This window comes from Lissotriton helveticus, chromosome 4_1 (genome assembly GCF_964261635.1).
Source record: "Lissotriton helveticus chromosome 4_1, aLisHel1.1, whole genome shotgun sequence".
In the NCBI taxonomy this organism is placed as follows: domain Eukaryota; kingdom Metazoa; phylum Chordata; class Amphibia; order Caudata; family Salamandridae; genus Lissotriton; species Lissotriton helveticus.
In genome coordinates, this window is record NC_136063.1 from 170334761 (window position 1) to 170361346 (window position 26586).

At 40.8% G+C, this 26586-nt stretch overlaps 1 protein-coding gene across 1 annotated transcript in view; it reads left to right on the forward strand.

Moving 5' to 3' along the window:
- LOC144827089 (lymphocyte antigen 6E-like) overlaps nt 1-25561 on the forward strand; it is an 81086-nt gene extending 55525 nt beyond the window's left edge. The window contains exon 4 of the mRNA XM_078685532.1: nt 25428-25561. The gene's annotated coding sequence lies outside the window, so the exon portion shown is untranslated. The remainder of the gene's footprint in view (nt 1-25427) is intronic.
- Nucleotides 25562-26586: the final 1025 nt, after the last annotated feature.

Consider the following 26586-nt stretch of genomic DNA (forward strand, 5'->3'; position numbering starts at 1 on the left):
TCTTGTACCTGTGTACTCGTGGTGTGCATCACGATCTGGTCCTTTATGAATTCATCCTCCCACAGTGCATATTTACACGGGCCGCTAGTTTCCTCAAGGCCCCTACATATTCCTCTATGGTTTCTCCAGCCCGTTGTTTCCTTTGCTGGAAGTTGAACCTATCCACAGACACACATATGGTGGGGCGGTACCTCTCATCCAGGTCTTCTACTGCATGGGCATAGATATCCGTATCCGTGTCCTCCCTCTTCTTGGGCACCAGTCTCTTGTAAATCCTGAGACCTTCCGGACCCAGGTTCAGCAGCAGGATACGTTTTTTTCTTTGGGGGGTGAACTTCTCTTCATTTTCATCCTCTAGGACCCCTATGAAATTATCGATATATTCCTTCCAATCCTCCCACTTCATCAGGGGTTCGCCAGGTTTAGGTAGGAACTGCACCGGCGCTATTGCATATCCTGCCGGTGTGCTCATCCTCACCTCCTTGACCTCCGTCGCCTTGCTGGTGGGGCTCCCTGGGGTACTGTCCTTCACTTCTGTAGGGGCGTCCTCCCGGGGACTTCTAGTTCTGGTCCCCTCTTCCTCCCCTTTAGTATCCAGCGCTGTTCTTACCTTCCACGGTGTGTTGGGAAGGTATTTGTGGCACTGCGTCTCTTGTAGTGTGCAGAGCTGCCTCTCTGGCCGCTGCGCCGCCCCTCCGGTTGCTGTGGCACTGCCACGCTCCTCTGCCTGTCTTGCTTGGTGGGCTCCTTTGCCCCCTTGCGTTCTCCACTCTCTCAGGTCCAGTAGCGCCGCTCTGCGCTATTTCTCGTGGTCAGGGTAGCCTGCTTTGCTGCAGCCCACGTGGTTGTGGGTTCGATTTTTTTTTTCCTTTATTTTCTGGATTCTGGTTGGGGAATCCCGTCCTCGTCGCCACTGTGAAGCTCTTCCTTGTAAATAATAGCGCTAGGCCTTTGTGGGGTGTGAATTATTTTATTCGCAACACAACAGATTTCAGAGGAGCGCCGGCCGGCGCTTCCGACACTCTCGGGGCTTGGCGCGCACTGGAAGCTTCCAACATGGCCGTCGCACGTCACGGCTGCATGACGTGCAACAACTAGACTGCATACGCTACAAATTGTTTGCTTAATTGGTCAAAAAACGGGGAAAATGGGCCTTATAAGGCATTTCTGGGCTGCCATGGAAATCATTGCTGCCTCCTTTCTAGTATGGTGAATGCGGCACATGCGCAGAGCGTGATGCGGTTACCGTGCAGGTGCTAACCTACACGTAGAGTGTCTAGGGTCCTGCGCATGCGCATTACAATACCGCGGCACAACATCCCTAGAGTGCTCGATGTTTACAAAGGATAATCGTTACCGCAAACAGTATAATGTTGGCAAAGTCAATGTGAAGCGCTCACGAGCATTATTAAAATCGTGGCAAAGGTTAATCGTTACCGCAACATGTTTGATGTTGGCAAAGTCAATGTAAAGTGCTCACGAGCATCCTTAATATGTGCTTAAAAGGTGTTGTGTTTGATGTTGGCAAAGCCAATCTGAGACGCCCCCGAGCCTCATTAAAATGCGCTGGGAACAGAGGTATAATATTGAATGGTTCATAAAAATAGCACAAATGTCTAGGATACTGCCCCCGTTGGGGTCATAATGAATGCTCGTCATTAAGCGAATCTTCAGAGAATATATCAAACATAGGGAAAGCTAGCAGTGATGTGCTCACTCCAATGCACAAGGTTCAAATTTAAGGGGGGGTAAGGCTTACACAAAAAGTCTAAAGAGGTATTTTTTTGTACCAATGTGCACTACTATTATGGTTTGATGTGTATGTGTTGAATTACAGTGGAGCTGCACAGATGGTTAGTTACCAGCATGAACACCAGAAGTACTGGTTTCGCTGTCATGTTGTCTAGTATCTAATCAGGTAGGAGATAAAGTTAGTTCTGCTGATCCCATGGTATATCGTCATTTAGGCCAATTACGTGGGTGCCGGCCAGAACACCCAGCGTTGCTCTTTTTCAAAAAGGCCTTGCTCGGATGGTCCAGTGTAGGTCGTTTACATTGTGCATTTCATTCAGAAAGTGTGTCGACATCTTAGTTGTGCTTTTCTTGCACTTTACATTGCTCTTGTGCTCACTGATTCTGGTTTTGGCTGGTCTTGTCGTCATTCCGATATATTCAAGGCCACAAGGACACGTAATCATGTATATGACATGCTTACTATTGCAGTTTGTAAATTTTCTTTGGTCCCACGTTGTTCCGTTCCTAAATTCCAGGTGTCTTCTTTTTTTAGTTAAGTGGCAACTGCTACAATTACCACAGGGGTGATGACCCTGTATCCTGTGTAGCGTGGGTTGCTCTGCATGCTTTTTTTGAGGGCGGGTATGGACTAGAATGTCTTTGAGCTTTCTACCTCGCCTATGTGCAAAGAGGGGTTTTTCAAAGTCCTGGTCACCACACACCAAAGTACGGCAATGTTTATTTACGATTTTTTTAGATTTCATTGGAGTGTGTATTGTAGGTGGTCACACAAGTGGGTCTTTTATTTTGCTCCTTCTGCACTTTTTCTTCCAGGAGAGCCTCTCTGTTGTTATTCCTGGCTCTCTTCATGGCTTTGTTGATTACAGGGGCAGGGTAGTTTCTCTGTTGGAGTTTCCATTTGAGGCCTGCTGCTTGTGTCTTATAGTCACCCACTTCTTACCAATTCCTCCTGAGGCGGACAAATTGGCCATACGGCAGGTTGTCACGAAGGTGTCGTGGGTGAAAGCTATCATACCTAAGGAGACAGTTTCTCACGGTGTGTTTGAAGTGGGTGGTGGTTTTTAGAAAAACCCCTTCTGGATAGATGTTTAGATCAAGGAACACCAGCATTTCATATGAGGCAGAGCTAGTAAATTTCAGAAAAGCATTCTGTATGTTGAGCCACTCCTTGAACTTTGTCACAGAGTGCATGTCGCCTTCCCAGATGACAAAAATTTCATCTATATAACGCTTCCATGTACAGATGTTGTTTCTGAAGGGCTTATTTCCGTTAAGGATTTTATGTGTCTCTAGGTGGTGGATGTAGAGACCGGCCAGACTTGGAGCGAAGGTGCTCCCCATGCTGGTACCATGGCTCTGTAAGTATAGTGTATTTTCATATTCAAGAAAGTTGTTTGTCAGGGTGATGGAAATGCACTCGAGAACCACCCATCTGGGTGTTTGATATTTCCATGGGGTGGAGAACAAAACTTCCTCAATGATGTAAAGTGTTTCATCATGGGGTAAGCTGGTATACAGGCTCTCCACATCCAAACTCAGTAGTAGCTGGGTTGAGGGGTCAAAAGGTAAATTCTGTACCGCTTTAGTGTCTTTCAGGTATGTGTCAGTGGCCTGTACAAAGGGGGTGTAGAAAGGCAACCGCAAAATGGGATAGAGGTTCCAAAATGGAACCGATGCCCGAAACAATTGGCCTCCCTGGGTTTTTTTCAGGTCTTTGTGTATTTTCGGGATGGTATAAAAATACGGTGGTTTGGGTGCCTTTTGGATCAGGAAATCCGCCTCTTTTTTTGATAGCCAATTATGGGCCAAGGCTTCCTCCACCATTCCCGATAGTTTCATACAAAGTGCCTCTGTGGGGTTCTCTTGTAGGACAGTGTAATTCCTCCTGTCCGCCAAGAGCCTCAAACATTCGTGATTGTAGGCAGTAGCTGTCTGCACGACAATAGCTCCGCCTTTGTCAGCAGGCTTTATGATAATGTCTTTGTTACCTGCGAGTTTTTTATGGCTTCTTGTTCCACATTGCTGGTGTTGTGGAACACACTCATATTGGTCGTGTTCAGTTTTTTCGAATCAGTCATTACTGCTTTATCAAAAGCGAGCACTTCGACTGGTAAGACAGCATCAGGGGGGGTGAAAGTTGATTTCGGTTTTAGCCCTGTGTCAGTGGGTACAGAGGTATCTCCTTTGTTTTGAAAGAAACTTCGTAGCTTGATTTTTTCTACAAAATCCTGCATTTCAACATGGAGTTTGAAGGCATCAAGTTTGTTTGTAGGTACAAAACCTAGGCCTTTATTAAGGACTGCCTTTTCTATGTCTGAGAGTGCCAATGGGGTTATATTGACTACTATGTCCCCTTCCTGCTGGTGCTGGTTGACGGTTGGTTCTGGAGGGCGCCTGTCATGCTCCTGGCTGACATTCAGGGATCCTCTTGGTCCCCTTCTTGCCACGTTACATTGTTGCCCCTCTTGCTCCTGCCCCTCCGGGGTCCAGGGCATGCCCCTAAAAAAGGCTGTGGCCCGTTGAAACTTCCTTCATATTCAGGAGCCCATGGTTGATAGTGGGGTCCCATGGGTGGTGGTCCATACTGGTATTGTTGGAATGCTGATGGGCCTTGGTACGTTTGGTACATGGGTGGGCCTTGATAGCCTCTCCATCCCCTTTGTTTGGGGTAGAAAGGTTTTTGTTGTCTTTGGCCCCCTCTTTGGTATCTGTAAGATTGATGTCCACTTGAATTTGAGCCATTCGAGCTACAATCTGAAGCCTCACTATCCTGGTCCCTCATGATGTATTTCGAGAGGTAACCCTCTTTAGTGTAGGGGTATGCTCTTTCATGAGAAAAGCGATCTTTATCTTTTTTCAATTTATTGAATTTGCTTTGTTTAAGAGTAAGTTCAAAGACTGTCATCTGCTGGTTGAGATCCTCTAGGCGTTTTTTGAGGACACTATGTGATTGGTATGACTTAAGCTGCACCTCAAGTTTCTGGATATCGATTTTGAGTTCTTGGGCGATTCTGGTGGCAGTTTTTATAATCAGGACTAACCAGTCCCTGGTGCAGTGCCATGATATGAGCGACCAGTCTTTTTTGAATTGCATATATTATTTTGAAAGATGAAGGGCTCATTTTTAACTATGAGACCTTGTGGGGCCACTTTACCCCTCAAGTATTCTGTCATCTGTAAGCCATGGAGTGCTGCTTTTATCTGGGTCCTTCTGAGATTGGTCAATACGTCCCAATCCGCTACACTAGCAGTTACATAACAGACAGTGCTATACTGTCCTAATGCTAAGGTCCCCTGTTTGACCTGCAATAGAGGGTCCGCTACGCGTCCGTGTCCTTTCCTGCCTTAAATAGGTTTGGAAATATGACATGGCGCGCCATCCCAAAGGTAGGTCTTGGACAGGCAGGGTGCAGTGCATTTAAAAAGTAGGACATGTGCTTTTAAGTTTTACATGTCCTAGTAGTGAAAAATTATTACATTAATTTTTCAGTATTCCAAAGCCTATCTCTCCCATGGGTTAATATTGGGATTACTTCATTACATTTCATAAGTGTCATTTTCAATTGGGAAAGATGAATATTTTACGTTTGGTGACTCTGGAACCATCATTTTAAATAAAAACTTATGCTAAAGTCGTATTTTAAGTTGTAAGTCTGCAAATGACACTTTTAGAAAGTTATATACCAAGAGGTTCGGTCTACCTAATCAGCAAGTTTAGACCACTTTTAAAAAGTTGGCATTTTTTTACCCTAACCATTCTGTGCCTCTGGATGTCTCTGAAAAATACACGTCTGAGATGGGTAACCGCTGGGCTTTCTGCATTCCCTGTAGTCAGCCATACACAAAAGGAGCTTATGTGTGCATGATGGGCCATTCACATCCTAATGGGGCAGCACCAGGCTAATAGGCTATCCTGGGCAGGATGGGAGGGAGGAGCTGACACTTGAAAATAAATACGGCTGTGCCTGTCCCCACACAAAGACCTGCATACCGCCCGTATTGAGTCTGGACCTAGGGCAGGACTTTGTGCTCTTCAAATGTCTCTCTTTGAAGTCTCTCCCACTTCAAAGCTACAACTGGGTATGACACCACCAACTCAATATGTTCCTGGACCTGAGGACACTCTGCCAGGAAGAAGGACTGCTGTGCTGCTGAAAGGACTGTCACTCTGATGGACATTGGGTCGTCTGTGCCTGCCCTGCTGCCCTTCTTGCCTGGTAGTGAGAAGGACTGGATCTGTAGCTCTACATCTTCAGAAGCAAGTGACTACAAGGGCTTGCTGGCTTGCGTCCTGCTCTGAAGTCTTAGGGACATCAAATACTTTATTCAACTCTGCTACAGACTCTGGACTCTGCCAACTGTGAATCCTACTCTGCTAAGTGGTGCCAATCCAGTCCTGGACCCCTGTAAGTGGGTTTTCTGACTGTTTCTGTGGGATCAACGCATTGTCAACTTTTTTTTGTCCTCATTTACCTCAGACTCTATACCTGTCACCCAACCCTTTATTTTTGATTCTATTCTTGCCCACTGTCAGGTATGGGGATAGACATTGTCGAGGAGGCTGCGCCTCTCTCATATTATCCGGTTTCCAGAAGTTGCATTAGAAACACAGCCAGGAGAGCTATATAGGTGCAATCATTAGACAAGATATATGCTATTATTGTGCCTACTCCTACCCCACTTATGCCCCTGCCCACTCTATCAGCAATCTTGAAAACCTTTTTTTCTTTGAGGATTTTCCCATTAAATTCATTTTGGAGTTATAAATTAGGGCGTCTAGCCACTCTGCATTTTGAGGGAGAATACCACTCATCCACTTTCAGCATATTTCCATTCTCACCAGGAACATAGAAAAGAACAGGACGTCTCTAGCTTGCCAAATAAGCCCCCCAACTACTCCAAAGAAAATCAGCAAACGGCTTTCCTTAACATGTATCCCCAGAATGCATGTGAAGGTCTTACCAACATCATCCCAAAACCTTAGAATTCAAGGAGATTGCATAAACATATGAATTTTTTCACTTTATCTAAACCACACTTAGCTCATTTGGCAATTCTTCCTTTCCCCATCTTCAACAATCTCTCTGGTGTCATAAAGGCCCTGTGAATGAAAACAAATGATTTCTTCTTGAAAAAGCAGGTTTAACAACTGAAAATGAAGTGTGCATCAATACTTGCCACATCTTATCCACGTGTATGCCCAGACAAAGGCATTTATAGCCTGCTGCACTTTATCAACCAGGGCCTTATCAAAATGTAATGGAATTGTATCGCATAGAAAAGTAGTTTTTGGCAGTATCACTATCTTCACTAAATTAACCCCACTGAAAATAGTCAACGGTAGATGTACCCACCCCTTCATTAAGGCTTCAATTTCTGTTAATACTTTCCCAAGATTTACTTCAGGGATTATCTTGATGTCCTGTTCAATTTTTAGACCCAAGTATCTCATATCCTTCTTCATCCCCTGGTTCCACACCATGATCTCCATTTTATCTGCGTTCACAGCATATTCCGCAACCTTGCCAAAGTCTGAGGATATCTGCAAGATATGTGGCAAGGCCACATCAAGGTCCGATGTGAAAACCATAAGGTCATCTGCATAAAATGAATAGAATGAGACCTTCTTGTCTCAATCATTATAACAAGAAGGTGGGATAAGGGTGTGGCTCTACGTTTAGTTGCTGAAGGCTCTATATGAAACAATAGGGGGATAGGGGACAGCCTTGTCTTGTTCCTTTAGATATTTTAAAAGTTGAGGTTAAATTCCCATTCACTAATATTCTCATTGAGGGATCCTGATAAATTAGATGTACTGCTTTGCAAAGGTTTTCCCTGCATTTATTTTGTTTTAAGATGGTAGCCAAGTAAGACCAGTTTACCTTATCGAAGGCCTTTGTTGCATTTAACATTACCACTGCTAAGGGAATATTATAAGCAGATGCAAAGTCAATGAACGCAATAAGGCCATACATTAGCTCATGTAAATATATTCCCCTGAGAAACCCCTTCTGTTCACTGTGTAACAACCCTCTGGCAAGCATCGTCAACTTTGCACCGGTTGGAACCAATGCATTCCCTTCAACGCTAATGCATCACCGTTTCGAGGATATCACAGAGCCAAGAGAGGAGCTCCACGACAATGCATTGCCTCCATGGCCAGGAGTTCGACGACCATGCATCTCCCCACTGTGCTACTCAGAACCAGTGCATCACCTTCCATCCTACTGATCGATGCACCACCTATATCCGCTCTTCACAGCTTGCCCCTCGACGTCATCGCTTCCTTCGTGAAGGTACTGTTTTTAGCAAGCTCCTCGTAACTTCTGTAACTGACCCACACTCCATCGTGGTTGGCTTGACTTTTCAGATTTGACCCCGTCCCGCGCGGCCATATAGCCTCAGTTGGCACTTTATGTTTCCAAGCACTATATTTCAAGATTTTTTTACATTTTTTTAATTCATAACTTTGGCTCTACTCATTGGATCTTTGTAATTTTGGTCTTGTTTTGTTCCTTAAATCAAGCTTTATTTGTGTTGCCTATTTGGGCATTGTATTTTCACTGTTTTACTGTATTAAATGTTGCACAAATACTTTAAACAGTGCCTCTTAAGTTAAGCCTGCCTGCTCTGTGCCAAGCTACCAGAGGTTAGGCACAGGTTAATTTAGGGTGTGAATCTGACTTATCCTGACTAGGATTGTGTTTCCTGCTTGGATAAGGTGAACAGTTCTGCCAACCAGAAACCCAATTTGTAACATTGGTGGTCAGCGGTGAGGATAGGGATTGTGTTTGTGCAGTGTCTTACAGTAAATTAGTGTGCACTACCAAACCATACTTAAGACCAATTCAAGTAAATTCCTCAGGATTGACATTTTTCTTAATTTTCTTTTGTATTTCCTCTTTGATTGAAGTTTTTAATTTTTCAATTCTCCTTGATTGCCATTTCTGCTTTTTTCCTAAAATCATGTCTCTGACTGGAGGTTCTACATCTACCCCTGCACCTTCAAAAATTGATTTTAAGATGGCCAAATGTGAGGGCCAACTTAAGGATTTCTGCAAGAACTTCAGGCTTCCTGTGAAGAGCACCACTAGGTAGGTGGAGCTGCAAAAGGCACCAAGAGCCTAGTTAAAAACCCATGCTGCTCTCAATGAGACCCCAGAGAAGGAGGAGAAGGAAGTGGAGTTGAATGAGGAAGAGTATTTGGACTGCTGTCTGTGGAGGAGGGGGGCAATGCCCTATCAGGATTGGAGATTTCACTCTGGGTTGGAAACATTGTATCATCCTGAGGCTGTGTCCAGGGCAGGAAGCAGGAAAGGAAGTTAAAGTCAGGACTTGCCAAGTGATGCAGGGCTACTCCGGAAATATCTTCTAAAACCTCATCTCCTTTCCCTGAAGTTTCAAATCACACATTTACTCATTAGTGGGGCCCATAACACTGCGAGTCACTCGTACACACTTTTCTCTACTTCATGGATTGGTGAGACTCAAAGGAGAGCTGCTGGATCATAGCGGAGTGTCTATATTAAGCTAAATATTTATAATATTTATGCACCTGCAGTTTAATTAGTTTTACCATGGTTTTATCAATGAGACAAATTATTCAGACACACCACCATTATTTGTCAATGGATCTGCTAGTGAAAAATTAGGCTAAGGATGAACAAGACCAGCTTAATTCTCCATTTATCTAATTTTTATTTAAAGACAAATCTTCTAGCATGACCTTTAGTTGTTTACTCATAAATGTGTTTGATGCAAATAGATTTTAAGAGAAAAAATAAGATTTTAACTCATACATTTATATTTAATTTCAATGCAAAGCTCTGAAATAAACACATTATTATTGAGATTATAGGACATGAATATTAGCAAAAGACATAATAGTTCCCAAAGTTCATCTCCCTATTCTCTCTAGCTATTAACCTCATCTAAAGACTCCTTACTCATTCAAGCAAAGTTAAAGTTCAGAAAAATTCAAAGTCCTTACGCCTCAGGAAAATTCAGCATTCCGGCAGCATGTCAGGATACACAGATGGAAATCGAAGAAGAGAGTTTTTTCTTAAGTCCGGACACACTCTTTTATACCCTTTTTCTTCTCTTAATCTATCTATAAAAGTAACTATCAGTGTATTTTACCAGTTCTGATTGGTCAATTCAAGGGGTGGATGAGCATAACCTCATCATCTTATTGTTTAATTTCCGCAAAATCAGCTCAATGAAAATGGTCTTTGTCCTTATTATATCCGCTTCGCTCATGTCCTTTAAATGGTAAGTTTTAGTTCTTTTCCCACGTTTCTCAGCACGGATGTCCATTTTGTTGGCACTCAGCTGGACTTTCAGGGCACGTTGTCCTTGACCCATTCTGCACAGGCACAAGCAGTTCATACTCGTCTGCAGTTCATTTCACCATGCGCATGCGTACTGCACTTCAATCTCGGACTCACAGAAACGTCCATTTTGTTCTAGGCCTCATAGGCCAGAACGAAAACTATTATAGAAACAAACACAATCAAACATAAATTGTTGAATTATAACCCTTCTGTTTACCTCCCCCCCTTACCAAGGTATCCCTGTTAGTTATTACCTGCAAATAAAGCAACATATATGCATGATTTACTCACCAGTATTCATGTTTTTGCCACAAATAAACAAACAGAAAGCACATTCAGACCGCTTTTGGTTAGTTTATAACTGCTGCATTAATTTTGAACGTAACACCATCACTTAGTTAGTTGATTATAGTTTGCAACATGAGCAAATTAGTTTTCCCACATGTACTTGTGTGTGCATTCTCTTGTGTGTGCATTCTATTCTATGTTGATTAATTCTCAAAACCACACGATTAATTCATGTTATTGTTATGAGAAAGTGACTTCACGAGAGGTATACAAAATTGTGTTGTTCCACCTCGCTCCATCAACTCCCTCCTTTGGTGATTTATCACCAAATATCTCCCAAAATGTTGCAAATTATTTTTATCTTAACATGTTTCAAGTTCTTTCGATTAGTATAGATTATACTCTAGTATCTTCTATTTTTCTGCTGTCTTGATAGAGTTTCTCTTGAAAGTCTTCCATCTCTATATAACCCTTTTCACGTTCTCTTTCTTGTTTTTCTTGAATCACCTTCTTTATTTACCTTTTAACATTACTTCTCTCTCTAATCATGCAACATAATCTTAATATCAGAATCACTACTATTATTATTGTTACTGGAATTAATACTTTACCTATAATAGAACTATCTATTTCATGCAACCAATGTTTATCTGCTGAAAAACTTCTACCAAGAACACCATCAACCTCCAGTGATTCAACTTGTTTGTGCAATTCTGTAAGATTTGTAATATATCTGTCAATGTTTTGACTTTTATCTGGAATGTAAGTGCAACAGTGTTGTACTTTCAAAATTCCACAAACTCCTCATTCTTTTGCTAAAATTATATCAAGAGCAAGACAATTTTGCATCACCATAGCCCTCATAGCAACCATTTCAGTGTTTACCATTAAAAATTCACCTGCAGTGTCTGTTGACAAGCGATCTACTATTGTTGACAATTTCCGAATTCTGTTTGCATTAAAAGTTATCCCCACTGCGGGTATCAGTGCTCCAAAAACATCACCTATTATTTCTATTACACTCTCTCTTTTTCTACGACTTAGAGGTTAACCTATCTCATGTATCCCATTAGTACCTCTATCTACATGAAACATTTTAGGAAAAACCAGGCCTACATAACAGGACCCATACCAATCATCAGGCAACTTATAATACGCTTTGTTCCCACAAATTAAATAGATTCCAGGAAAAACTGGGTCATTACCACCTTTAAATCCCCAACCCCCTATTATACGATAAGTGTCTTTACATTGACTCGCTCCCATAAAATAATAGTCATACACAGTATTGTCTCTACGAATACAACATTTTTCTAATGATGGGGTATCTATGCTTATGGCCATATTTATATTTCGTCCATCAAATTTTTCATCCTCAGATTACCAATATTTAGATTTAGCATGTTTCACTTTTTCATTTCTTTTATATATACTCCTCCTTTCTTCAACCATATCTAAAAATGCTTTTTCTTCATTTCTCATTTTACAAGTCAAATTATGTCTAAAAGCATAATCATGAGTCAATTCTTGAGTTTCTAAGAAAAATTCTCCCATAACTTTTGCAGGCTTAACTTTGTTCATTTCATATACAACTTTCAATTTTGCAAAAACATTATCAGAATTTTAATAATAATACACTAATTTGCCTGTTTGGTAAAATAAATTTGCTATTACACTACATGTAATTCCATATGTAAGTGGAAGATGATGATAGGTTACCCCTTCTGAAACTGAGGCTGGCAATTTTACACAAACGTAACAGTCACTAGCATCCGTGATATTAACATATTCAGATATTAACCTCGAAAAAGTATTCTTTGAAAAATCACTAATAGATTTATCCTGATGAATCTCTGGCTTATACACATGTACTTTATCAGTTTTTAATTCATTATTTCGTCCATTCATAGTCCCGTTTGCTTTCATCTTCTCAAAATTTTCTCTAAAGAGAATAATAATAGCTAAAATCAACCATATTATCATTAATAGTCCAGTACATATCAACCACATTCTACACCATTTTCTAAAAGTAGAACATTTTGTAGTTACATCATTAGTAGCCATTTTTTTTACACAGCAATTACCGCAATTTTCACAGTTCTTTCTACTCAGATTTTTGTCTTTAATTGATTTTCACTTTATACTCATAGTATTTTTTCTTATACCACATGTTTCAAGTCTTGCTTTTACTTTGCAATTTCAGATCAAATATTTCTTTTTCTTTCTTTGAGTCTTTTTACTCACTTTCTTTCTCTTGACTTGTGAAATTTAAGTTCTCTTGGCTGCTGTTTACTTCCTCAATAGGAGGCAACAACATGTAAGTCCATTCAGGTGATTTATATTTCTGGTTTGGTCTCCTCACTCTTTTTGGCCTTTGAACAACCTCTATTCTCTTTCCCAACAACTCTTTCTGACTTGTTATTTCATTTAATTGATCTTCTGGTTTTCTTGCTTTGTTAACCAGTTTGAATTTCAGTCCATCATTTTCTCTAGGCCAATTATCTCCTTTACGAGCCCTTTTTGTCTTTGGTTCTGTAGTGTTATGTTCCACTCTCCAAGCTCTTTTCCTCAAACTCTTTCTCAGTTGAGTTTCATCTCCACTGTCATCAGTTTCACTTTCAGTATTTTCAACAGTTTCATTTATGATGAAATTTATAATGTCTGTTTCTTTTTCAGAATCTGTTTTCTCTTTACCCGGCAGTTTCACTCTGTTAGGAACATCTCCATAACTGGTACTTGGAATCTCATCCTTGTCGTAAGTTATTTCCTCCTTTCCAGTGTCAGGATTTTGGTTCCTGCTTTCAGAGCTTTCTGACTGCTCTTCAGTATTTTCTTGATTACCAGTTTTATCTTCACTTTGTTCATTTTTTCTTACTGGTATCAGTTCTTATCAAATCTCAACTTTCAGGTCGATCTTCAAAATTTGGTATTTCAACAGTTTCACCTTCTCCTTCAGATGCAGAACTACCATCCGAAACTTCCAGATGTCGACGTTCTTGTCGAGCTTCAATATCTGGATTTCTCTCTAGTTCTCCTTCAGAATCAGAATCAGTTGTGCTTTCACCTTCCTCGTGTGGATTTTCAGGTTCAGGCACACAGATGGTGTGACTGGCGTGCACCCATCTTTTTACTCCAGCACATTTAACTACAGTCGTGCTGACCAAATAACCTGTCTCGGTCTTTGCCAGTGAGGTAGTAAGCAATTTCTTCATCGGTGTACCTTTATTCAAACCCAATCTCCAGGGACTAGATCATGAGCTGGATGTTTCTCTTTCGTGTTTGACTTAGTTCCCACCTGATGGAACACAGAAGTTACCACGTCAGACAGGTTTTTGCAATAATCCAGTATGATGTCATCATTAATAGTTAACAGTTTATCAACTGGTACAAACGCTTGTCTCATCATTCTGCCCATCAAAATCTCATGTGGACTCAGTCCAGTCTTTCTGTAAGGTATACTCCTTAAGGTCATCAGAACAAGTGGCAATGCATCCAGCCATTTCAGTCCTGTTGTCAAACACATTTTTGCAATTCTGTTTTTTATTGTTCCATTCACTTGTTCAACTACTCCTGAAACCTCTGGTCTGTAATCACAATGCAGTTTCTGACGAATGTCCAGTGCTTCACAAATCATTTGTAATAGTTAATTCTGAAAATGGCTTCCACGATCTGTTTCAATTGTTACTGGAAAACCGTATTGTGGTATAATTTCATGCAAAAGCAGTTTTGCAACAGTTACTCCATCATTTCTCCGGGTAGGGAACGCTTCTACCCAGCTAGAGAATAGGCACATAATTACAAGCACATATCTGAGTCTGTTACATGGTGGCAATTCAATGAAATTCAACTGCATTCGTGTGAACGGACCTCCCTCCCGTCCTATGGTTCCCAAGCTCACAACTGTTTTTCTTCTTGGATTAAACTGTTGGCACACTAGACATCTCTGGCATAGGCTTTCGGCGATCATCCTAAACTTAGGATTATACCATATCTGTCCGAACATTCTGATCATGGTATCCCTCCCAACATGAGCTTGACCATGGTACATTCGGGCCATATTTGAAATCACGCCATTAGGCATTACTGGTCTTTCATCTTTGTAAACCCAGATTTCATCTTTTTCCCTTTGTCTACACCCTGCTTTTAGCCAAATGTTTTTCTCCTCCTCACTAGCTTCTTCCTGCATCTGTCTCACTTCCTGCCAAGTTTCAACAACTGTGGTTAGCATTAAAGGACTTGAAACATTTTCTTCCTTTCTGTCCCGATTTATGGATGCAAGATTTCTGGCACAGTATTTTGCAATGGAGTCAACATACCCATTGCCTCTAGTAATGTAGTCATTTCTTTTTTTGTGGGCAGCACATTTCACCACTGCAATTTTATCAGGCAACTGAATAGCATCAATAAACATTTTTTAAAATACAGAATTCCTAATGGGGGATCCTGCAGAAGTTAAATAACCTCTTTGGGACCATAATTGTCTGTAATCATGGACAACCCCAAATCCATACTGGCTGTCAGTCACTATGGTGACTCTTATCTCTTTTCCTAGCTCACATGCTCAAATCAAAGCAATAAATTCCGCTATTTGAGCAGAACGAATTCCTTTCAGACAAGATCCTTCCAGGACATCTGCCACTGTACACACGGCAAATGCAGCACTCAAAGCACCCTCCTCTGTTCTCAAGCATGAACCATCAACAAACATCACATAATCAGACTCAGGCAATGGTTCATCCTTAATGTCAGGTCTTGGTTTGGTACAACACTCAAGAACATCTAAACGTTTGTGATCAACCTCATTTCTTACTTCAGCTACCATAGCATCAGGTAACAATGTAGATGGATTTATATTCACACATCGTGAAATTGTCACATTATCTGCACCTAGAATTGTTTTCTCATATTTTGTCATTCTGTTATTGGTAAGGTATTGTGTTTTTGTTCTAGTGAGGGGAATCTCCACAGAATGATGTACATATCCCCTCACAGGACATCCCATCACTATTACTTCACTCTGTTCCAAACTCACACTTGTAGCTGCCACTGCTTTCAGACAACCTGGCAAGGCTTTTGCAACTGGATCCAAAACAGCTGAGAAATACGCAATTGGTTTCCTCAGTTTTCCATGTCTTTGAATTAATACTGACAATCCACATCCTTCTCGCTCACTGCAATACAGCTCAAACTCTTTTTCATAGTCAGGCATTCCTAAAGCTGGAGCTTCACATAAACTTGTTTTTAGCTGTTCAAATGCTTCCATTTCAGTCTTATTCAGAATGATAGGGTCTCTGATGTCTGCTTTAGTTAGTCTCTGTAAGGGTTTTGCTATTAGTGAGAATCCACTAATCCACTGTCGACAGTAACCCTCCATTCCAAGAACATTCTAACTTGTCTTTGTGTTTTTGGTGGTTGCATTCCTTGTATCATTTTGATTCTTTCTGCAGTGACTTACCTAGTTCCTTTAACAATCTTATGACCTAAGTATTGCACTTCTTTCTGACAAAATTGTAATTTTGATGGAGGCACTTTATGCCCTTCTTCTGCCAAATGGTTCAACAATGCAACAGTATCTGATATGTATTTATCTTTTGTCTTTGATACCACTAACAGATCATCAATATATTGAACTAATACAGATTCTACAGGCATGCTCAAACTTTCTAATGACTTCTTTAACAGTTGATTAAAAATAAATGGACTCTCAGTATACCCCTGAGGAATTCGGCACCATGCCACAATGCGATCTCCGAACCGGAACGCAAATATTGGCTGGCTTTCTGGGTGTAATGGAACCGTAAAGAATGCATTACATAGATCAATCACGGTATACCATTCTGCATCTTGTGGAATTTGATAAGAATTACTGTCGGATTTGGTACAATCGGACAACATGGGTCCACAATCTTATTAATGTTTCTAAGATCTTGTACAATCCTAAATGTTCCGTTAGGCTTTTTCAATCCCATTATCGGTGAGTTACAAGGACTGCTTTCTATTTCTCTTAAAATGCCTTGTTCGATCATCTTGTTTATTACTGGAGTTACTCCATCAATTACGTCTGCTGTCATTTCATTGGGGAATGTTTGGATAACTTACTCCTTCCTTTACAGACATTTTCTGGGGAATGTTTGGCTAACTTACTCCTTCCTTTACAGAAATTTTCACAGGATCTACATCTTTCATTTATCCAATATCTTCTCCTGTAAAATCCCATACTTGCTCTTTTACTGTTTCTTTCAATTCAGCAGGTATCTTTTCTCGATCAAACACAGGAAACAATTAATTATTTTCTGATTTAATCATTGACATGGTCATTTCATACAAGCTGTCTTCATCTGGGGTTTGGAGCTTTATGCCATCCGGTGAACAATATCTGGCACAGTTCATTTTACATAGAATGTCTCTGCCTAACAGGTTAACTGGACTACTATCACACACCACAAATCGGTGCATATCTTTGAAATTTCCAATTTCTACCTCAACTGGTTTTGTTAAGGAGGTTTTAATCTGCCTATTAGCTACACCTACAACTTGAATTTGTTCTCCCGAGAGAGGAAGGTTTTGAACTTCTTCTGATCTAACAGTAGAACGGGTAGCACCAGTGGCCACTAGGAAAGTTACTTTTACATCATTCACCTTTCCATTCACAAACGGACCAGACTGATCTACCTCAAGAGTGGTTCCAAGCACACACTCTTCTTCCCCTCTCAGGCACCGTCAGAAGCTATCATCGGACTCGCTTGCCATCCTCTTGTAACCAATACTGAGGACTGACATTAACTCTGGGCGATCGGTTTACCTGCTCGCCTCCGCTGAATCCTGTCTCTGCACTGTATCTCTGCAGATTTACACTGTGTAGTAGTGGCGGTTGTGGCACCTGACTTTGTAGAGTAACTACCTGCTGCTGTTGCGATGATTGTTGAATTACCTCATTCTGCACCTGCGGATTTAATGATGTATTTTCGGGATTAACTCTTGGTGGACACTTACGCTCTTTCTTCCAATGCCCTATCCTGCCGCAATTATGACAAGGATATTTTTTCTTAAGCTCCTCTATGTTCCCTACTAATTTAGGTTTATTGAAATTTCCCTTCACTTTTCCTTGACTCCTGTCTGTACTTTTGTTTTCCATTTGTGCCACTTGATGTTCTGCTACCTTCACTTGTGCCCACATGGCTTTCTCTTTGAGCTTTCTCTGCTTAACTTCAATTTCATCACTACAGTATTTTGCATGTCTCAATACCTCGTCTATAGAACATGACTGCCATCCCATCAAATTATGTTTAATCATGTCTTCTATTTCTGGTCTTAATCCAAACGCAAATCAATACACAAAATGACTCATATCTTTTTCATTTAGTTCTTCATATCCACTATATTGTTTAAACGCTAACAACAGTCTCTCATAAAATGCATGTACACATTATTTCAGTTCTTGCAAAGTCCTGTCAATTTTTACCCAATCTGTCTCTTTCGGTGGAATGTATTTTTCAAAAACACTATTACTTGTTCATATTTTCTCATCACTTCAGGCGGAGCACCTGTCACTTTGTCTCGAGGATATTCAGTTTTCGGCCAGTACACTGTTATTTTGCACTCAGACCATAGGTCTGCTGGTACTACTAAGTCAAATACTCCATCTAAATCTTCCGATGGTACCTTTAAAATTTTTACAAATCGATTCACCTGTCGATACCATTCTACTGGTTTTTCTCTCAATCTGGGGAAATCATTAGTAAATGACAATATGTCCTGTCTAGTCCAAGAAACATGTACATATCCTCCTCCCGGTATTTCTCTCATAGGAAATTCATTCACTACTGTTTCCTTTTCTCTCACAGGGAACGCTAATGTAGATTTATCACTGGCTTCTTCTTTTTTCTTTGCCCATTTGGCTTTCCATTTATTCACATCTCCCCATCTTCTTAGTAAAGCAATCAGCTCTTTTATTTGCGTTAATCTTCCTGCAGTATTCATATTTTCAATATCCATTTCTGTAAAATCTACTCTGTAGGGTTTCTGTAATATTTTATTCTTTGCAAGATCTACATCCAATTCACTAGCTAATCCTCCCAAATGATCATGTATAGATTTTGCTTTTCAAGTAATACTTTTACACATGAACATCAATTCATCGTCCTGATATGTTTTTGGTCTATCCGTTCCAATTGTTCCAATAATTAATTCTTCCATGTCAACTTTTAGTCTAGCTACATCAAATACTTGTTCTTTTGGTCCTACTGGGGTTTGTGTTAATTCTATTGTCTCTACATTTCTTTCGGGTGTCGCAGAATCAGGTACTGCTCCAGTTGGAAACTTATATGGTAGGCTCTGATTAAAAGTCAAGTCAGGCGGTATTATATTACTTGTTCGCCTAATTTCAGACAAATTTGGATAAATCTTTTCTTTGATTTTTTGCAAACTCTGGTTTAAAGGAATCGTCAAAGTTGGTTCTTTTATTTTCTGATTTTCGAACACTGGAATTACAGGACCTATTGTTACAGGGACTGTTACAGCTTCTATATTTTTAGTAAGTTCCTGTATCTTTTCGGTTAATTCATTTGTAGAACGTATATATTCAGAAGTACTTGGGTGTTCTTCAATTTGTCGCTCTACTCTTGCTACACTTCTTCTGATTTCATCATTTTGCTTAAGAGTACTTGTAAGTCTAGTTTCTACCACTGGGGTGTTTGAATCATATCTCATGTCTACCCTTTCTGGAAGGTCTCTAAAATTTGAAAATCGTTTTGGGGTTTCAGCAAACCTATCCTCTACTGGTGGAGCATTTGGAGTGGTCCATTTAGAACCCGGTTGATATGGTGGTGGTCTCCTATTTAATATCTCCTCCAGCACTGTATCCTCTGATTCACCATCTCCATAATTCTTCCTTACTGATTCCACATTATTCCTTTTCTCTGTGCATTTTCGGCCTTCTATTTCATCTGCCAATCTAACCAGATACATTCCATCACACATATCAGCATTTCTCCATCTTCGCATTCTACTCTCATGTGTTTCTCCCCATAATCTACCTCTCGGTCCTCGATGATTCTCCAACCTTCCTCGTTCATGCATCTCATCTTCCCACTCAACTAGTGCCTCAAATTAAGTTGGTCTAGGTCTCGGTTCAAACTTCATCATCTTTGCTCTTAAATTTCGTAAAACTGCCAGATTAAAAGATCCTACTTCTGGAAATGCTAACGCATCATCATTCTTAGTATATCTAGCACAATTCTCTAGCTAAATGCATGTATGATAACCATATTTCGTCATCATGTAAGATGCAGGCGTTTTTGGTGGAGGAAGTAATTTTCCCTCTCTCGTTACTATCGCCTTGTCTTTCTTGAATACATTTTTCAATCTCTTAAACTATAAAGGTTTCTCCTTTTCTTCTCCGTAATAAAACTCAATTTTTCTGATAATTTCCTGTCTTTCAAAAGATTGCGCACTCTTCCGCAAACTGGTTTGTAACACCCGCCTATCACAGCTCGGTTCACACTATCGCACCAATTAGAACAAGATACGTTGTCTTAGTGCTTAACCAATAGTCTCGCTGCTTTACTGATGCATCAATCAGCCCTTACTCTGTCTTAGTCACAAGGACCAATCCCTGCGCAACACTTTTGACGTCAGCTCTGCTCCGGCTTCTGCAGCTTCAACTGACCCCTCCTTTACAAGGTTTATCGAGAAGCCGTACTTACACTTCTATACAAATGAATCAGTTAGTAACTACATAAAACAACTCCATTCGTCTGTTTCGCTAAACCAAAGTGATAGTTTTCTCAATCGCACAAGTATTCTGTATTTCCAGTAGACCGCACTTACCTCTTCTCTACCACAGAATTTTAGACTCGCCGATAAAGTAGCACATCCCTCTACCATACCTTTCTCTCAAACCCGGTTAAGCTCTATTACTCTCTCAGCAGTAAGTTTTAAATCAGGATACACAATGATCCCTGTACTTGAAGGCTAAGATTTTATAGAGTGTCCTCGCTATGCCCTATCAGGATTGGAGATTTCACTCTGGGGTGGAAACATTGTGTCATCCTGAGGCTGAGTCCAGGGCAGGAAGCAGGAAAGGAAGTTAAAGTCAGGACTTGCCAAGTGATGCAGCGCTACTCCGGAAATATCTTCTAAAACCTCATCTCCATTCCCTGAAGTTTCAAATCACACATTTACTCATCAGTAGGGCCCATAACACTGCCAGTCACCCGTACACACTTTTCTCTACTTCATGGATTGGTGAGACTCAAAGGAGAGCTGCTGGATCATAGCCGAGTGTCTATATTAAGCTAAATATTTATAATATTTATACACCTGCAGTTTAAATTGTTTTACCATGGTTTTATCAATGAGACAATTTATTCAGGCACACCACCATTATTTGTCAATGGATCTGCTAGTAAAACATTAGGCTAAGGATGAACAAGACCAGCTTAATTTTCCATTTATCTAATTTTTATTTAAAGAAAAATCTTCTAGCATGACCTTTATTTATTTACTTATAAATTCGTTTAATGCAAATAGATTTTAAGAGAATAAAAAAAGATTTTAACTCATACATTTATATTTCATGTTAATGCAAAGCTCAGAAATAACACATTATTATTGAGATTATCGGACATGAATATTAGTAAAAGACATAATAGTTCTCAAATAGCATCTCCATATTCTCTCTAGCTATTAACCTCATCTAAAGACTCCTTACTCGTTCAAGCAAAGTTAAAGTTCAGAAAAATTCAAAGTCCTTATGCCTCAGGAAAATTCAGCATTCCGGCAGCATGTCAGGATACACAGATGGAAATCGAAGAAGAGATTTTTTTCCGAAGTCCGGACTCACTCTTTTATACCCTTTTTCTCTACTTAATCTATCTATAAAAGTAACTATCTGTGTCTTTTAACAGTTCTGATTGGTCAATTCAAGGGGTGGATGAGCATAACCTCATCATCTTATTGTTTAATTTCTGCAAGATCAGCTCAATGAAAATGGTCTTTGTCCTTATTATATCCCTTCGCTCATGTCCTTTAAATGGTAAGTTTTAGTTCTTTTCCCACGTTTCTCTGCACGGATGTCCATTTTGTTGGCACTCCGCTGGACTTTCAAGGCACGTTGTCCTTGACCCATTCCGCACAGGCACAAACCGTTCATACTCATCTGCAGTTCATTTCCCCTTGCGCATGCGTACTGCACTTCAATCTTGGAGTCACAGAAACGTCCATTTTGTTCTAGGCCTCATAGGCCAGAACCAGGCAGGTTTCCGGCCTGGTCATTCTACTGAGGCAGTGATATTGGCCGTCCAGAATACCTTAAGGTCTAACGCTGACAGGGACTTGCACCAGGCCTTGGTGTTATTGGACCTGTCTGCCGCGTTCGACACGGTTGACTATACCATCTTGGTCAACCGTGTCGAACAGGCCGGGCTTCGAGACTCTGCCTTGGCTTGGCTCAAGTCCTTTATTTCAGAACGCACCCAGTCGGTCCGACTGGGTTCTTTCACAGCCCCTAAAAACATTTCCTTTTGTGGGGTTCCTCAAGGATCTTCCTTGTCCCCTTTATTATTTAATTTGTATATGCGGCCTCTCTTGTTCTCCCTACGAGAGTTTAAGGTTGATGTATACAATTATGCAGACGACCTGCAGTTGGTTTTTGTGCTAAATTCACACAATGCGGCCGAGGACTTTCGAGCAACTATGTCTTTTATCCAGAGGTGGATGTCTCTAAACCACCTTAAGTTAAATCCGGGAAAAACGGAGCTCATTCTACCTGGGAAGAGTGAGATCAGTTGGAGTCCCTGTTTTTGGCCGTCGGACATGGGCTCGCCTCCAAAAAAATCCCGTACAGTAAAAAGTTTGGGAGTGACTCTTAGTGAGGATCTTACCTTGGAAAGTCAAATCGGAACAGTGGTCTCCTCGGGGTTTTTTCAACTGAGGAAGATTAAGAAAATAGCACATCTCCTCACAGGTTTGGCCTTAATTCAGACAGTTAGTGCTCTGGTCCTGTCTCATATCGATTTTTCTAATGGCCTCTATCTGGGGGCGCCTATTGGCCAACTTAAAAGGTTGCAATAGTTGCAAAATCAAGCTGCGAGACTTATTTGCAAAGTCCCGAAGTGGGAATCGATTAGACATGGACTAGAGACTTTGCACTGGCTGCCTGTGGAACAGAGAGCTACATTCAAGGTGGGCTGTATTGTGTTCAAGGCTTTGGAGGGTAAGGGCCCCATGTTCCTTAGACAACTGCTGCGTAAATATAAACCCTTACGCAGCTTGAGATCAACCCACAAAGACCTACTTGAGGTCCCTCGTTTCAAAAAGAAACGACAGGGAGGTAGCAGTTTTCAATTTTTAGCTGCTTCATTGTGGAACTCCCTACCTTTGACCCTGCGACACAGTAAGGACCTCCTTGCCTTTAGGAAGGCATTTAAAACTTTTCTTTTTTCTCAGGCTTATTGTAAATAGTGATTATATGTCTTTTATATACTGTTATGTTTGATTCTCTCACCAGCGCCAAGAAGCCTTTGGGCGTATGTGCGCTTAACAAATAATAAATAACATAACATAACATAACATAACATTATAGAAACAAACACAATCAAACATAAATTGTTGAATTATAACCCTTCTGTTTACCTCCCCCCTTACTAAGGTATCCTTGTTAGTTATTACCTAGCGAATAAAGCAACATATATGCGTGATTTACTCACCAGTCTTCATGTTTTTGCCACAAATAAACAAACAGAAAGCACATTCAGGCCGCTTTTGGTTAGTTTATAGCTGCTGCATTCATTTTGAACGTAACATCATCACTTAGTTAGTTGATTATAGTTTGCAACATGAGCAAATTAGTTTTCCCATGTGTACTTGTGTGTGCATTCTATTCTATGTTGATTAATTCTCAAAACCACACGATTAATTCATGTTATTGTTATGAGAAAGTGACTTCACAAGGGGTATACAAAATGTTGTTTTTCCACCTCGCTCCATCACAAGTTAAGAGCAAAAGAAATTGGCCATGGAGGAGAGGATTGCTTTGGAGCGTTCAGCTCATGGGAGGAGCCTTAAGGAGCTGGACCTCAAGGCCAGGCAGCCAAAGGCCAGCAGTGTTTCTTCAGTGCCCTCTGGGGAAAGGAGGGTCCACATACCCAATGAGCTGGTGCCTGACTATGTGGTGGGCGACAACATTAATATGTGGTTTGAGGCTTATGAGATTGCCACCATAAAAGAAAGCAAAGGCCCAAATTCACTAAGATTTTGCAAGGGTGCCTGAGTTGGCAATATATAACCACAAGTGCACCGGAGCTATGAAAGAGAACTACAGCATATCTTGGTAAATATGGCAAAGTTCTGCTCTCGCCCCACCTCAAAATACAGACAGTGGAAAAGATTAAACCATTGTTAGAAATGTTGTTAATTTTACCACAATGTTTTTACTCTGATGAACGAATTGCCACAATAGTTCCCCAAAAACACTCTCCCATTCTATTAATGATTAATTGATTGAGCCAATACACTATCCCTTCTTATACCAACCACATCCCTACTGCAAACAATCCCCTTTGATGCGTAGAATGGACCCTTTGGCTTTTGAATCTACAGCTCAATTGAACAAGCATGAACAAAAATAACACACAGCATTTCAAAGCAGGTACAACTTGAAGGGAATGGCATTATCCTCCTGTGTATATTCAAATACTCATTGTTTTTTTAAAGTGAAGCAACATGGATGTTCTTTTTTGAATAATGTTAACTAGCAAATGATGCATTCCTGAAGTGACAACAAATTGAGCATGTAAGATTATTAGTAAATTATATTATACAAGAGCTAGTGTCCCCTGTAGAGACTGTTGATCAGAGATGGGGCCTGAAGTCTAGAGGCAAAGCAAGCAACCCTACTTTGCCACCTATTCAGTAACTACAGTAGTGACCTTACCTTGCATAGGATTGCTAAGTAGATTAGATGCCTGAACTGCAGGCTGTAATTCAAAGCCTTTTGTCAGATGTGTTTATAAAGAAATTATTGTAGGTGGAAAGTTACATGAAGGATGTAGGTTTTTTGGTGATTAGGTTGCCACCCTTATTGCTCTTGGGTTTGGGGATTAACGATGACAATGAAATGTTGGTGCAGCAGAAGAACATGCCTATTTCTGAGGATAATAGCAGATTATTTCTCTTATGGCTTAAAATAAGGGTGATGTGCTGGTCAGACTCCACAAGCTCAGGGTCCCAAGAGAACACACCTAGACCAATCAACAAAGCTGGTGCTGGGGTGATACAGAAGTTAAAATCCAACTTAGGCCCCTCCGAAGTCTTTTGTTAGCTCCTGAGGACACAGTGGTGGGACGAGGAAAGCAGGAGCGCCGTCAGGTGAATTGTGAACTGATTCCAGGGTCGTGTTGAATCTTCAGGGTTTCTACAAAAACAAGGCATAGTGATGTAGGCTGTGGCTGTCTATTTGTATGTGCTAGATGCATATGGCATTACCTGGTAGATATTGACTTGCTTGAACTCATGTTTCAGCATTTTGGCAACACCCCGTTATGTGAGTTTCTCATGGAGTATCAAACATGTCACCTTGTGGCTATATTTTGGAACTTAAGAATGGTGCATAAGTATATTTTGTAGGTGTGCAATAGATGAAGCATGTCCACATCAACCACCGACTGGTGGAATGGTCGGCTAGTTATCAGATTCCAAACCTTCAAGGTCTAAACCCGATTGAAGAAGTTGTGTCAAGGGCTTTCTGAACAGGGGATATGGTTCAGTGACAGAACATATGCCATCTCGGGGGGTAAGCGTCATGATGCATTACTCATGAAAGTTGATCAGTAAGGTTTTTTTGAAGAGGTAGTGTTTGGGTTGAGTTCTCAAAGAGTAGTGCAGCACTTTCCATGATCCGCCTTGCCTTCATGTTTGTTAAGGTTGAACTCAGGCTGTCCACTTGGTGAGTCTGAGGGATGTTCCTTTACCAGAAAACAAAAAACAATATTTTGCAATGGAGAAGAAAGTTATGACTTTGGAATTAAAATACATGTTTAATTATTTGTATAGATTGGAAGAATTGCCAGGAGCCTGTGTTTCTTGGAGGACATCAGGCGCGATGGGAACAGAGGATTGCAAGGAGTTCACATTTCTCATCAAATTTGTTGCTGGTATGCCACTTGAGTGACGATAAAACAAATTATCTTTGTGAAATTTTTGTGGGAATAAATACTTTGCTTGTTGCATCCAAAATTGCTTGGAAGTTTTCTTTTTCCTGAAAGATAAAATATTGAGAACAAACCTATTCTCCTAATAAATATCTAAATGATGCATTACTAAATAGTCTTGTTGGCGTGCGTCGGCATTCCATTCACCTTGAGTAGGGTTCTCAATCCCAGAAACATATAAACACAAAAACAGGGAAAGAGTTTACACAAGTCATAATTTTCTCAGGTTCTCAGACATGCCACCAGCAGCTGTCAATGTGGTGCCTTCAAGAAGCCCCAAGCCTGCAAACCAATGAAGTGGCAAAACACGTGTTGGGTGTCCCAATTTCATTGTTACTCTGAAGGTTAAGATATAAATCACAAAGAATAGAGAAAAACAAGGCAGATAAAGCAATTCATTAAAAACACAAAAAAAACTATAAAATGTATAACTTGTGTTAACTCTCTTTTTCTATGTTGAATTGATTAGTGACTACACTGTCTAGAATCTTGGGGTCTTATATCCAAGCCTCTTGCGCCGCTGGGGTGTCACTTTTTCCCATTATAAAAGTGATGCACCAGAGATGCATGGGGCTTGTACATAACCCCTCTGGAGTCTGCCATCCCTGTTTTTTTACTTTATGCTTAATGCTTGAAGAACCTGAGAGACTAGTTGATCGCCTGGAAGATATGCATTGTGGAATCACAGCTGGATATTGCGAATCAGTTGTGTGACTGGGGGCAGGGGAGGAAGGTGGGAGGAAAGAGGGGGAGAACAAATGTACTTACTGGCTGGCTACTGCCTGTCTACAGTCCTCCTCCTGACTTCTCCTGGAACAGTAGCCAGGAAGCAGGATAGGCTCCCCAAAGCCAATGACAACCCTGTAATGCAGTGTTGTGATTGGTAAGCACCCAGGCTCTCCTAAGCCAACATAACTCCACAATGCAGCACTGTGATTGGTCTGAGCGTCATAATTCGGCGCTCAGATGGGGAATGGAAGCCTTGGCATGTTCTCCACCCA